Raw genomic sequence first — 14,577 nt, forward strand, 5'->3', positions numbered from 1 at the left:
GTATGATGCTGTAAAGAGCAATATTGCATAGGAACTTGGAATGTCAGGTCCATGAATCAAGGCAAATTGGTAGTGGTCAAACAAGAGATGGCAAGAGTGAACGTCGACATTCTAGGAATCAGCGAACTCAAATGGACTGGAATGGGTGAATTTAACTCAGATGACCATTATATCTACTACTGTAGGCGGGAACCCCTCAGAGGAAATGGAGTAGGCATCATGGTCAACAAAAGAGTTCAAAATGCAGTACTTGGATGCAATCTCAAAAACGACAAAATGATCTCTGTTCATTTCCAAGGCAAACCATTCAATATCACAGTAATCCAAGTCTATGCCCCAACTAGTAACGCTGAAGAAGCTGAAGTTGAACGATTCTATGAAGACCTACAAGACCTTTTAGAACTAACACCAAAAAAAGATATCCTTTTCATTATAGGGGACTGGAATGCAAAAGTAGGAAGTCAAGAAACACCTGGAGTAACAGGATAATTTGGCCTTGGAATACAGAATGAAGCAGGGCAAAGACTAATAGAGTTTTGCCAAGAAAATGCACTGCTCATAACAAACACCCTCTTCCAACAACACAAGAGAAGACTCTGTACATGGACATCACCAGATGGTCAACACCGAAATCAGACTGATTATATTCTTTGCAGCCAAAGATGGAGAAGCTCTATACAGTCAGCAAAAAAAAGACCAGGAGCTTACTGTGGCTCAGACCATGAACTCTTTATTGCCAAATTCAGACTTAAATTGAAGAAAGTAGGGAAAACCATTAGACCATTCAGGTATGACCTAAATCAAATCCCTTATGATTATACAGTGGAAGTGAGAAATAGATTTAAGGGCCTAGATCTGATAGATAGAGTGCCTGATGAGCTATGGAATGAGGTTTGTGACATTGTACAGGAGACAGGGATCAAGACGATCCCCATGGAAAAGAAATGCAAAAAAGCAAAATGGCTGTCTGGGGAGGCCTTAAAAATAGCTGTGAAAAGAAGAGAAGCAAAAAGCAAAGGAGAAAAGGAAAGATATAAACTACTGATTGCAGAGTTCCAAAGAATAGCAAGAAGAGATAAGAAAGCCTTCCTCAGCGATCAATGCAAAGAAATAGAAGAAAACAACAGAATGGGAAAGACTAGAAATCTCTTTAAGAAAATAAGGGATACCAAAGGAACATTTCATGCAAAGATGGGCTCGATAAGGGACAGAAATGGTATGGACCTACCAGAAGCAGAAGATATTAAGAAGAGGTGGCAAGAATACACAGAAGAACTGTACAAAAAAGATCTTCACTACCCAGATAATCACGATGGTGTGATCACTGACCTAGAGCCAGACATCCTGGAATGTGAAATCAAGTGCACCTTAGAAAGCATCACTATGAACAAAGCTAGTGGAGGTGATAGAATTCCAGTTGAGCCATTCCAAATCCTGAAAGATGATACTGTGAAAGTGCTGCACTCAATATGCCAGCACATTTGGAAAACTCAGCAGTGGCCACAGGACTGGAAAAGGTCAGTTTTCATTCCAATCCCAAAGAAAGGCAATGCCAAAGAATGCTCAAACTACCGCACAATTGCACTCATCTCACACGCTACTAAAGTAATGCTCAAAATCCTCCAAGCCAGGCTTCAGCAATATGTGAACCGTGAACTTCCTGATGTTCAAGCTGGTTTTAGAAAAGGCAGAGGAAGCAGAGATCAAATTTCCAACATCCACTGGTTCATGGAAAAAGCAAGAGAGTTCCAGAAAAGCATCTATTTCTCCTTTATTGACTATGCCAAAGCCTTTGACTGTGTGGATCACAATAAACTGTGGAAAATTCTGAAAGAGATGGGAATACCAGACCACCTGATCTGCCTCTTGAGAAATTTGTATGCAGGTCAGGAAGCAACAGTTAGAACTGGACATGAAACAACAGACTGGTTCCAAATAGGAAATGGAGTTCATCAAGGCTGTATATTGTCACCCTGCTTATGTAACTTATATGCAGAGTACATCATGAGAAACGCTGGACTGGAAGAAGCACAAGCTGGAATCATGATTGCCGGGAGAAATATCAATAACCTCAGATATGCAGATGACACCACCCTTATGGCAGAAAGTGAAAAGGAACTAAAAAGCCTCTTGATGAAGGTGAAAGAGGAGAGTGCAAAAGTTGGCTTAAAGCTCAACATTCAGAATACGAAGATCATGGCTTCCAGTCCCATCACTTCATGGGAAATAGATAGGGAAACAGTGGAAACAGTGTCAGACTTTATTTTTCTGGGCTCCAAAATCACTGCAGATGGTGACTGCAGCCATGAAATTAAAAGACGCTTACTCCTTGGAAGGAAAGTTATGACCAACCCAGATAGCATATTCAAAAGCAGAGACATTACTTTGCCAACAAAGGATCGTCTAGTCAAGGCTATCGTTATTCCTATGGTTATGTATGGATGTGAGAGTTGGACTGTAAAGAAGGCTGAGCGCTGAAGTATTGATGCCTTTGAACTGTGGTGTTGGAGAAGACTCTTGAGAGTCCCTTGGACTGCAAGGAGATCCAACCAGTCCATTCTGAAGGAGATCAGCCCTGGGATTTCTTTGGAAGGAATGATGCTAAAGCTGAAATTCCAGTACTTTGGCCACCTCATGGGAAGAGTTGACTCATTGGAAAAGACTCTGATGCTGGGAGGGATTGGGGGCAAGAGGAGAAGGGGACGACAGAGGATGAGATGGCTGTATGGCATCACTGACTTGATGGACGTGAGTCTCAGTGAACTCCGGGAGTTGGTGATGGACAGCGAGGCCTGGCATGCTGCGATTCATGGGGTCGCAAAGAGTCAGACACGACCTAGTGACTGATCTGATTTGATATGTGGAATCTAAAAAAGATACAGGTGAACTTATTTATTAAATAGAAATAGTCTCACAGACATGGAAAACAAATTTATGGTTACCAAAGGGGAAAACAGCAGAGAGGGATACATTATGAGTTTGGGATTAATAGATACGCACTACTATATATAAGATCGATAACAAGGATCTACTGTACAGTACAGGGAACTATATGGAATATCTTGTAGAAACATATGATGGAAAAGGATATGAAAATGAATATATTATGTCACTCAACACTTTAATCTAAATTCAGCATAATTTTTTTTTTTTTTTTTTTTCCTGCTCTTACCCTAACAAGTGCAGGTTAGAGACAGGTCCTTGCCTTGTCAGAGGAGCAAACAGTTTGAACCTTTGTTCTTTCCTGTTCTCTTCATTTGGCATATACTAGCTGCCATTTCTGGAGAAGGCAATGGCACCCCACTCCAGTGCTCTTGCCTGGAACATCCCATGGACACAGGAGCCTGGCAGGCTGCAGTCCATGGTGTCACTGAGGGTCGGACACGACTGAGCGACTTCACTTTCACTTTTCACTTTCATGCATTGGAGGAGAAAATGGCAACCCACTCCAGTGTTCTTGCCTGGAGAATCCCAGGGATGGGGGAGCCTGGTGGGTTGCCGTCTATGGGGTCACAGAGAGTCGGACACGACTGAAGTGACTCAGCAATAAATAGCAATAGCAATAGCTGCCATTTCTGAGCCCTCCAGGATCACAGCAAAAATAAGGAAAATGATACATAAAATTCCTAATGATGGCTACTTTTATGAAGGAGCTTAAAATATTCTATGCTTTACTAATCATTAAAGCTTACTCCTTTTCTTCTTTATTCATTCTGGTCCCATTTACTAAAGCATCACTGATTTAATATTGACCTTTTACTGGGAATTCTTTTCCAGAGTCTAGCTTTCCAGCAGTGCACTGCATACAATTTCTTTGTTTTCCATGCGGACAATTCTCTTGACCTGGACAGGACTTACTGCACCCTGGTTATCTGCCAAATGAACTATACATGGTCCACAAGAAACATTTATATAGTCTTTGGCCTGATTAAATGTAAGACTAGGATCTGAATCCAACACAGAAGCAAACTGATCCTTACTCCAATCATTGGAACACCTAGTCAAACTAGCTCATCCTCTTAGGTTTCCTCTATGATATTTATTATCTAACTAATGAAAATATCTTTGTTTCCTAGGTCTGACACAGCAAAGAAACACAAACTGAGTGGCTAACAACAGTAAGAAATTTCTCTCACTGTTCTGAAGGCTAGAATACAGAAATCTTAGGGAGAAATGTTTTTGTGCTTTTTTTTCTAGCTTCTAATGGCTTGCCAGCAATCCTTGTATTCCTAGGCTTACAGTGGCAGCACTTCAGTCTCTATCTCTGCCTCTTATCATGCCATGGCATTCCCTCCTTGTGTGTCTTTTCCTTTTCTAAAGACAATGGTTATATCGAATCAGAGACTACCTTAATAGCCTTATCTTAATTTGGCTACTTCTGCAAAGACCCTGTTTTCATGTGAGGTCACATTCATAACTACCTGAGACTAACATTGCAATGCATCTTTTTTGAGGACACAATTCAACCCATAACAACATCAAACCAAGCTCTCTAAATGGCCCCTCTGATGTTGCATTTAAAGATCTCTCCACCCATTCTCCTTAGTGTATAGATGTGGTAGTAGTAGTAGTGGGGTTTAAGGGAAGGGCATGGAAGTGAAAGTTGCTCAGTCGTGTCTGACTCTATGCAACCCCATGGACTATACAGTCCATGGAATTCTCCAGGCCATTATACTGGAGTGGGTAGCTGTTCCCTTCTCCAGGGGATCTTCCCAACTCAGGGATGGAACCCAGGTATCCCACATTGCAGGCAGATTCTTTACTAGTGGAGCCACAACAAAGCCCAAGAATACTGGAGTGGGTAGGCTATCACTTCTTCAGCAGATCTTCCCGACACACTGGAGAAGGGATGGGCTGACATCAGTTCAGTTCAGTTGCCAAGTTGTGTCCAGCTGTTTGTGACTCCATGGACTGCAGCACGCCAGGCTTCCCTGCCCATCAACCAACTCCCAGGGCTTACTCAAACTCATGTCCATCAAGACGGTGACACTATCCAACCGTCTCATCCTCTGTCATCCAATTTTCCTACCACCTTCAATCTTTCCCAGCTTCAGAATCTTTTCCAATGAATCAGTTATTTACATAAGGTGGCCAAAATATTGGAGTTTCAGGACTGATTTCCTTTAGGATTGACTGGTTGGATGTCCTTGTAGTCCAAAGGACCCTCAAGAGTCTTCTCCAACACCACATTTAAAAAGAATCAATTCTTTGGCACTCAGCTTTCTTTATAGTCCAACTCTCACATCCATGTATGACTACTGGAAAAACCATAGCTTTGACTAGATGGACCTTTGTTGGCAAAGTAATGTCTCTGCTTTTTAATAAGCTGTCTAGGTTGGTCATAGCTTTTCTTCCAAGGAGTAATCGTCTTTTAATTTCATGGCTGCAGTCACCATCTACAATGATTTTGGAGACCCCAGCAATAAAGTCATTCACTGTTTCAATTGTTTCCCCATCTATTTGCCATGAAGTGATGTGACCAGAATGTCACATAGTTTTCTGAATGTTGAGGTTTAAGACAAGCTCTTCACTCTCCTCTTTCACTTTCATCAAGCAGCTTGTTAGATCTTCTTTGTTTTCTGCCATAAGAGTGGTGTCATGCGAATATCTGAGGTTATTGAGATTTGTCCCAGCAATCTTGATTCCAGCTTGTGCTTCATCCAGCCTAGAATTTTGCATGATGTACTCTGCATATAAGTTAAATATGCTGCTGCTGCTGCTGCTGCTAAGTCACTTCAGTTGTGTCCGACTCTGTGTGACCCCATAGATGGCAGTCCACCAGGCTCCCTCATCCCTGGGATTCTCCAGGCCAGAACACTGAAGTGGGTTGCCATTTCCTTCTCCAATGCATAAAAGTGAAAAGTGAAAGTGAAGTCACTCAGTCATGTCAGACTCTTAGCGACCCTATGGATTGCAACCTACCAGGCTCCTCTGTCCATGGGGTTTTCCAGGCAAGAGTACTGGAGTGGGGTGCCATTGCCTTCTCCGAGTTAAATATGCAGGGTGACAATATACAACCTTGACATACCCCTTTCCTAATTCTGAACCAGTCTGTTGTTCTACGTCTAGTTATAACTGTTGCTTTTTGACCTGCTTACAGATTTCTCAGGAGACAGGTAAGGTGGTCTGGTATTCCCATCTCTTTCAGAATTTTCCACAGTTTTTATGATCCACACAGTCAAAAGCTTTGGTGTAGTCAATAAAGCAGAAGTAGATATTTTTTTCTGAAAGTGTCTTGCTTTTTCAATGATCTAACGGGTTTTGAATCTCATTCCAATTTGGTCTCTGGTTCCTCTGCCTTTTCTAAAACCAGCTTGAACATCTGGAAGTTTGTGGTTCATGCACTGTTGAAGCCTGGCTTAGAGAATTTTGAGCATTACTTTTGTTAGCATGTGAGATGAGTACAATTGTGTGGTAGTTTGAACATTCTTTGGCATTGCCTTTCTTTGGGATTCGAATGAAAACTGACCTTTTCCAGTCCTGTGGCCACCGCTGAGTTTTCCAAATTTGCCGGTACATTGAGTGCAGCACTTTCACAGCATCACCTTTTAGGATTTGAAATAACTCAACTGGAATTCCATCACCTCCACTAGCTTTGTTTGTAGTGATGCTTACTAAGGCCCACTTGACTTCACATTCCAGGATGTCTGGCTCTAGGTGAGTGATCACTTCATCATGGTTATCTGGGTCATGAAGATCTTTTTTATACAGTTCTTCTGTATATTCTTGCCATCTCTTCTTAATATCTTCTGCTTCTGTTAGTCCATTCCATTTCTGCCGTTTATTGTGTCCATCTTTGCATGAAATGTTCCCTTGGTATCTCTGTTTTTCTTGAAGAGATCTCTAGTCTTTCCCATCCTATTGTTTTCCTCTATTTCTTTGAATTGGTCCCTGAGGAAGGCTTTCTTATCTCTCCTTGCTATTCTTTGGAACTCTGCATTCAAATGGGTATATCTTTCCTTTTCTCCTTTGCTTTTCGCTTATCTTCTTTTCACAGCTATTTGTAAGGCCTCCTCTGACAACAATTATTTTGCCTTTTTTGCATTTCTTTTTCTTGGGGATGGTCTTGATCCCTGTTTCCTGTACAATGTTATGAACCTCCGTCTATAGTTCTTCATGCACTTCGTCTATCAGATCTAATGAAATTACTTGTCACTTCCACTGTATAATCATAAGGTATTTGATTTAGATCATATCTAAATAGCATAGTGGTTTTCCCTACTTTCTTAAGTCTGACTTTTGCAATAAGGATTTCATTATATGAGTCACAGTCAGCTCCAGGTCTTGTTTTTGTTGATATTTTTGAGCTGCGGTGTTGGAGAAGATTCTTGAGTCCCTTGGACTGCAAAGAGATCCAACTAGTCCATCCTAAAGGACGGACTAAGTTGGTAGGACTGACGATGAAGCTGAAATTCCAATACTTTGGCCAGTGATGGGAAGTACTGACTCATTTGAAAAGACCCTGATGCTGGGAAAGATTGAGGGCAAGAGGAGAAGGAGACGACAGAGGATGAGATGGTTGGATGGCATCACTCACTCAATGTACATGAGTTTGGGTAAACTCCAGGAGTTGGTGCTGGATAGGGAGGCCTGGCGTACTGTGGTCCATGGGGTTGCAAAGAGTCAGACACAACTGAGCGACTGAACTGAACTAGACTGATAGAACTTCTCCATCTTTGGCTGCAAAGAATATAATCAATCTAAATAATATTCTGATTAAAACTCCATTCTTAAATATATGTAACCTTGTCCTGTATTTTCCAAGTTTCTAGTAAATGGGTCATCATAGGCAAAACACTCTCTGACATAAATCACAGCAGGATCCTCTATGACCCACCTCCCAGAATATTGGAAATAAAAGCAAAAATAAACAAATGGGACCTAATTAAAATTAAAAGCTTCTGCACAACAAAGGAAACTCTAAGCAAGGTGAAAAGACAGCCTTCAGAATGGGAGAAAATAATAGCAAATGAAGCAACTGACAAACAACTAATCTCAAAAATATACAAGCAACTCTTGCAGCTCAATTCCAGAAAAATAAACGACCCAATCAAAAAATGGGCCAAAGAACTAAACAGACATTTCTCCAAAGAAGACATACAGATGGCTGACAAACACATGAAAGATGCTCAACATCACTCATTATCAGAGAAATGCAAATCCAAACCACAATGAGGTACCATTTCACACCAATCAGAATGGCTGCTCTCCAAAAGTCTACAAGCAATAAATGCTGGAGAGGGTGTGGAGAAATAGGAACCCTTTTACACTGTTGGTGGGAATGCAAACTAGTACAGCCACTATGGGGAACAGTGTGGAGATTCCTTAAAAAACTAGAAATAGAACTGCCATATGACCCAGCAATCCCACTGCTGGGCATACACACTGAAGAAACCAGAATTGAAAGAGACACGTGTACCTCAGTGTTCATCACAGCACTGTTTATAATAGCCAGGACATGGAAGCAACCTAGATGTCCATCAGCAGACAAATGGATAAGAAAGCTGTGGTCCGTATGCACAATGGAATATTACTCAGCCATTAAAAAGAATACATTTGAATCTGTTCTAATGAAGTGGATGAAACTGGAGTCTATTATAGAGTGAAGTAAGCCAGAAAGAAAAACACCAACACAGTATACTAACACATATATATGGAATTTAGAAAGATGGTAACGGTAATCCTTTATGCGAGCCAGCAAAAGAGACACAGATGTATAGAACAGTCCTTTGGACTCTGTGGGAGAGGAAGAGTGTGGAATGATTTGGGAGAATGGCATTGAAACATGTACAATACATATGAAACCAATTGCCAGTCCAGGTTTGACGCGTGATACAGGATGCTTGGGCAGGTGCACTGGGATGACCCAGTGGGGTGGTATGGGGAGGGAGGTGGGAGGGGCTTCAAGAGGGGGAACACATGTATGCCTATGGCAGATTCATGTTGATGTATTTTATGTATTTTAATTGGAGGTTAATTACTTTACAATATTGTATTGGTTAAATACAATATTGTAAAGTAATTAACCTCAATTAAAATAAATAAATTTATATTAAAATAAATAAGTAAAAAGAAAAATAAAAAATTAAAAAATTTAAATAATTAAAAGAAAATAAAAAGAATCTACTCTTCCCTGTCTTTTTTCCTGTTTTTTTTTTTTTTTTTCTTTTAGAGTGATAAAATTTTGCTTTTCAAATGTTGTAATACTGAATCTTTTGAAAACATCCAGTGAGATTTGGTCAGTTTGCCATTTTATACAGGTAACATTGTTCGAGTGAAATAAACCCATTTCATGTAAGTATATATATGTGTGTGTGTGTGTGTGTGTGTGTGTGCATGTGTATGGTAGTGACATATTTATATACCCAAGTAAACACTAAAGAAGAAATAAAGCTGAAACAAATCCTTTAACCCGAATATTGAATTATTTCTCAACCATTTCAAGAGTATGTCCCAAAACCATCACCACCCCTTTGTTGCCCCACCACTCGCTTGGGCCAGGAGAGTGGTGATCTCATTTCTGTTATTAAAAAGATTAGTTTTGGTAGTTTTAGAATTTCATATCAGTGGACTCATCTACTATATATTCATTTTTATGGGCATATATTTTCATTTCTTCTTTATAAATATCAATAGGATTACTAGGTTTTATGGTCAAAGTATCCTTTTTTTAAAAGGCACTTCTAACTTTTAAATGTTTGTCATTCTAATGGGTTTATATTGATATTTCATTTTAGTTTTAATTTGTGTCCATGACTAGTTATATGGAATATCTTTCTATAAATGTTAGCTATTGTATACATATTTTTGCCAAACATCTGTTCAAATATTTGCCTATATATAACTGGATTAGTTGTGCTATTAGTACATTGTAAGATTATTCTAGATACAAGTTTGAATATATGTATACACACACATATATAGACATACATAAAAGAACATTGTCAAGTAGAAGATGTTTTAAATTATGATCACAAAATTTTAACATTTTTTAATAGTGCATGCATTTTGTGGTCTGGTTAAATATAATCTTTTCATAACCTAATATATCAAAGATTTCACCACTGTTTTCCCCTAGAAATATTATAGTTTTAGCTTTTAAATTTAGTTCTGTGATCTATTCTCAAGCTAATTTTGGTGTATGTTTTGATGTCTGTTTCAAGGTTTATTTTGCCTATATGAATACCAGTTGTTCCAGTACAATTTATTGAAAAGTGGGGCTTTTCCTTCATTGAATTGCTTGTTTAAAATCAATTGACTGTGTAAGGGTGTGTCTATTTCTGGAGTCTCTATTGTGTTTCATTGATCCATTTCTATCTTTATACCAGTAATGCACTGTCTTGATTATTGTAGTTTTATAGTATGCCAGTGAATTATGTAGTGTTAGTTCTCTAAATTTGTTCTGTTTTTAAAATTGTTTTGACTAAACTGTGTCCCAGAATTTTCATACACATTTTGGAATAATCTTGTTGATTTCTATAGACGTTGATGGAATTTTTGTTGGCATTGCAGATAATACATAGATTATCTATGTGAGGATAAATTACATTGTAACCATATTGAGTCTTCCAATCAAGCAGCAAGGTATAACTCTTGGCCTATTTCAGAATTTGTTGCTTTCTGTCAACAGAATTTCATAGTTGTCAGTTTAGGGAGTTTGCACATACATGTTGTTAAAGTTAAAGGAAGTGAAAGTCGCTCAGTCGTGTCTAACTCTATGCAACCCCATGGACTATACAGTCAATGGAATTCTCTAGGCCAGAATACTGGAGCGGGTAGTCTTTCCCTTCTCCAGGGGATCTTCCCAACCCAGGGATCGAACCCAGGTCTCCTGCATTGTGGGCAGATTCTTTACCAGCTGAGCCACAGGGAAGCATATGTTTTTAAATTTATTCCTAAATACTTCATGTCATTAAAATCTAAGCAATAGTTTATTATTTTTAATATTAAGTTATAATCATTTGTATATATAATTGCTTTTCATATGTTGACTTATCATTTTATGACATGATAAACCATGTTACAGTTTATTAGGTCCAGTAATTTTTATAGATTCCTTAGAATATTTCACATGCTTGATCACATCCTCTGTAAACAAAAGAAGTTTGCTCTTTTGTTCCAATCTGTATCCTGTCTCTGTCTCCCTTTCCCTCTACCATTCTCTCTCTCTCTCTCCCTCTCTCCCTCCTAATCTCCTTCTCACTCACTCTGGTTTACTGCATTGTGTAGGATCATGGTGGGGTTCCCTGGTGGGTCAGACAGTAAAGAATCTGGAAGAGTCAGGAAGATCCTCTTCAGGAGGGAATGGCTACCCAGTCCAATCTTCTTCCATGGAGAATTCCATGGACAGAGGAGTCTGGTAGGCTACAGTCCATGGGATTGCAAAGAGTTGGACACAACTGAGTGATTAACACTAACAAGATCATAATACAACACTGATGAGAAATAGTGATATCCATCCTTGACTTGTTCCTGATTTTAAGTAGAAAACATTTCATGTTTATCATTAAGTATAATGCTAGCTTTATTTATTTAATTTTTTAGTTATGTCTTATTAGGTTGAAGGAGTTCCTCTTATCTGAGTTTTCTAAGAATTCTTATCATGTATATTGAATTTTGTCAGACGATTTATCTGCATTTAGTGAAATGATTGCTTTTGTTAATAAATGATTGCATTTATTAACATAATGTACTTTACTGATTGGCTTTCAAAGTTAAAACAATCTTGAATTCCAGGAATAAATTCTACTTGGTCATGATGTAATTTTCTATACTGGTGGGTTCTAAGTACTGTTTTATGAAATATTTTACAGACATATTTATATACATATGTGCATGTACACAAACACACACGTAATGAGCTGTAGTTTCCTGGTACTATCAGTCTGGTTTTGTTCTATCAATATCTGAAGACAGCATTATTAAATCTCCAACTGTGATTGTAGATTCTCTAAACTTCTTCTTTTAGTTTTGTTAGTTTTTGCTTCATTTATTTTAAAAATCTTCCTAAAAATAATATTTACTTTATAATATTACTATACACAATGCCAGCTAGTATTAATAACTTTTAGAGTTTAAGATAAAATTTCTTTGGAAGTTTTCAGTTAAATACATCAAAGAAATATGAAAATTTTATAATATTCTTCCTTCAAACATAAAATATGTTTATTAAAGCTATATAGAAATATGAGATAGAGTTTGTCACCACAACTCTTTAGAATGTTGTCTTCAATAATAAATAAGCCATTTTCGTAAGTGAAAATCACATATATCCTGGTATGGGAGTAATAGAAAAGCAGCATGGGGTTGAGTTTAGGTGAAATTGAAATTAATTTTCACAGTTTAGTTGATGGGTGGTCTCAGATGACATGATTGTTTAATCTTAGCTAGTACAGGTGTGAAAGTCATAATATGAAAACTGACACATTCAAATAGAAAAAGAGACAATATTATAATTAGACTTCATACTCACAGTAAAATGTGAAAACAAAAGATTTAAAAAAAAATAATTTCTCTGTATTGTAGAAAAACTACAGAACTTTTTGGAAGATAAATATGGACATTATGTAGCTTTTATTCTCTGCATCACCCATAACCAATGTTTATGTTGAAGAACTTTCATTTTACTAGTGCCTGAGATCAATTTTTTGAGCCATTGCAGCAATGGAAATATGCCTAATTGCCTGGTGCAAGATCTTTCTCCCCACCATGGAGAGTACAGTCTTTAAATTAGAGAACATTCTGTCCCTTTCTCTATCTAATATAATAGCAAATGAAGCAACTGACAAACAACTAATCTCAAAAATATACAAGCAACTCCTACAGCTCAACTCCAGAAAAATAAACGACCCAATCAAAAAATGGGCCAAAGAACTAAATAGACATTTCTCCAAAGAAGACATACAGATGGCTAACAAACACATGAAAAGATGCTCAACATCACTCATTATCAGAGAAATGCAAATCAAAACCACTATGAGGTACCATTTCACACCAGTCAGAATGGCTGCGATCCAAAAGTCTACAAATAATAAATGCTGGAGAGGGTGTGGAGAAAGGGAACCCTCTTACACTGTTGGTGGGAATGCAAACTAGTACAGCCACTATGGAGAACAGTGTGGAGATTCCTTAAAACACTGGAAATAGAATTTTATGATCCAGCAACCCCACTGCTGGGCATACACACTGAGGAAACCAGAAGGAAAGAGACACGTGTACCCCAATGTTCATCGCAGCACTGTTTATAATAGCCAAGACATGGAAGCAACCTAGATGTCCATCAGCAGATGAATGGATAAGAAAGCTGTTATATACACAATGGAGTATTACTCAGCCATTAAAAAGAACACATTTGAATCAGTTCTAATGAGGTGGATGAAACTGGAGCCTATTATACAGAGTGAAGTAAGCCAGAAGGAAAAACATAAATACAGTATACTAACGCACATATATGGAATTTAGAAAGATGGTAACAATAACCCGGTGTACGAGACAGCAAAAGAGACACTGATGTATAGAACAGTCTTATGGACTCTGTGGGAGAGGGAGAGGGTGGGAAGATTTGGGAGAATGGCAATGAATATCATTGGCATTGGTAAATATCATGTAGGAAACGAGTTGCCAGTCCAGGTTCGATGCATGATGCTGGATGCTTGGGGCTGGTGCACTGGGCCGGCCCAGAGGGATGGTATGGGGAGGGAGGAGGGAGGAGGGTTCGGGATGGGGAACACATGTATACCTGTGGCGGATTCATTTTGATATTTGGCAAAACTAATACAATTATGTAAAGTTTAAAAATAAAATAAAATTAGAAAAAAAAAAAAAAGACACAAGTATGATTTGGCCTACTCACTACAAGGCTGGATGAGGATATATATCTATTAGTTACTCTTACTTTGTTACTTAGTTACTTTGATAAGCCTTTATAAACAAGGTTATATAAATGATATTTATAAAATAATATATACTGAACAGCATTATATATATCAGACATGCTGAGTATTATGACTATGTATTAGTGGCTGAGTAGATTACACTGTGCTTAAAGAATATTGATAACATTATGCCCTGAAGTACATACAAAAGTGTATTGAGTTTTTCTCTAGGAACAAAGTTATATTACAAAACAGAAAAATATATCATTATTTGAACTAAAATATCACATTTAAAATTCTACTAAAAAAAAAAAAAAAAACCTACTGAAAAGGCTGCCATTAAAACCATTGTTTTCATCTATCCCAGATTCATTTCTACACATACAATACATGGTAAGCTTATTATTTCTCATGCAAAAAACCCAAATTATGTAATTCCCTAAACCATAAATAATTTCTTAAATGGAAGGCGCTATCAATGGTAACTTAGTATAAATTACCTTTGAATTGGTTGAAGACTCATCTATGATTAGGTAAATTTGCAGGCTAAAAATAGCATTCAAGTATACAAAATAATCCTAATTCTTCATTATTAATGATGCTAAATTGAAAATATATTAAAAGTGTTTCTAAGACTTCATATCATGATTTAATTCATTTATTAAAATTATGAAAAAAGAGGATGTTTTATATTTGCTCTTTA

Source organism: Bos mutus, chromosome 5 (genome assembly GCF_027580195.1).
Source record: "Bos mutus isolate GX-2022 chromosome 5, NWIPB_WYAK_1.1, whole genome shotgun sequence".
NCBI classification, from domain to species: Eukaryota; Metazoa; Chordata; class Mammalia; order Artiodactyla; family Bovidae; genus Bos; species Bos mutus.